The following is a 1,766-nucleotide window of genomic DNA, read 5'->3' as shown; positions in this document are numbered from 1 at the left end:
GAGTCTTACAAGATATGTTCTATTTTAGTCTTTGAGATTGGTAAATTGTACTGATATAGTCTCTAACTTCCTAATTACTATAATTTGATCCTTTAGATTAAAAAAAAGTGAACCAATATAGTCTCTTGTGTATTTTCTGCAATCGAAACTTAATGCTGTTAGTGACGTGGCTCAAGTCTTGCCATGCTGGACATATTAGAACGACGTTGTACGTGTTTTGGCGCTAATAAAGAAGACACTAAACGACGTCATTTGAGAATTTGAACAATATTAAAATGTTACACCCCTTCCTTTTGAACAATACTAATTGTTCAAACTCTCAAACAACGTCGCTTAGTGTCTTTTTTAGAGACAAAATGCGTATGACGTTGTTTTAATATGTCGGCAAGGCTAGAGCCATATCGCTAATAGCTTTGACGACGGAAAATACACAAAAGATTATATTAATGTACTTTTTAAATTTTTGAGGACTAAATTATAACAATTAGAGAATCAAACACTAAATCGATATAACTCCCTAATTTCAAGAACTAAAGTGACTTATTAGCTCTCTTTAGACGTTTTAATGTTGGAAATTATTTTTTAAAAAAAAATATGAAAAGTGAGTAAATATACTATAAAATAAAATCAATATACACAGCAAATATATATGGGATACGCTTTTATTACTATTAATGTAAATTATATATCCAACATAGAAATATATGGTGATTTTTAAAGGGAAATAAGATATTATATAATGCCAATCAAATTATATTGGTCCATTAAGTCTTCAAGGTAATTACCGTATTGATATTCATTCGATTAATGAAAATTAATATTGTATATATATGTGCGTGAGGTATATGTATAATAATGTACGCAAGTGATATAAAGGATAAATACCCTTTTCAATTTATTTTGACCATTTGTTTTTAGGATATCGCATTCTAATTATTACTAAACCTCAATCACGTCTCCACCTATTAATATAAGTGAATTAGTTAATTTCTGTGATTGATTGCGAACAAATTGTTTATATGACGTGTTAGTTGGAGGTTGAATTGTCAAATACACTCAATTTCTAGTGACACGTAGTACTTGTATTTGACAATTTAACCTCTAACTGACACGTTATCTGGGTAACCTGTTCGCAACCGATTATACGGATCGATTGGTTCACTTATATCGATGGATGAAAATCTGGTTGAAGTTTAGTGATAATCAGGATGCGACATGTCCTACGGACAAATGATCAGGGACCGAAAATGGTATTTATCCTGATATAAATGACACTACAGAAAAATGGAACATTTGTAACAAAAAATTTATATCAAATTTAAAATTGTTACAAATTATAGTTTTTTCGTAACAATAATTAGTTATTGTTACAAAATAAGAATATTTTGTAACAACTTGATTTCTTTTGTTACAAATTATGTTGGCTTTCGTATCAAATTGTTGTTTTGTTGCAAAATGTTATAATATTTTGTAACAAAAGATTATATTGTTACAAAAATTTAAAATATTTTGTAACAAAATATCTATTTGTTTCAAAAGCTTTATAACAAAAAATTAGTTTGTTACAAAATACAATATTTTTGTAACAAGTTATTTATTTGTCACAAAATTTAAAGATTTTTTGTAACTAATAAAAAAATTTGTTTCAACATATTAAATGTAAGACTTCGAATTTTTTAAAATTTATTTATGATTTATTATATTTATTTAAGATTTTATATTCAAAAATTTATTTTACTAAAAATATTTAAGTCAAATTAATGATA

This window comes from Arachis ipaensis, chromosome B01, assembly GCF_000816755.2.
Source record: "Arachis ipaensis cultivar K30076 chromosome B01, Araip1.1, whole genome shotgun sequence".
NCBI lineage: Eukaryota > Viridiplantae > Streptophyta > Magnoliopsida > Fabales > Fabaceae > Arachis > Arachis ipaensis.
The sequence above is the reverse complement of the archived record's forward strand: the minus strand, read 5'-3'. Positions refer to the sequence as shown.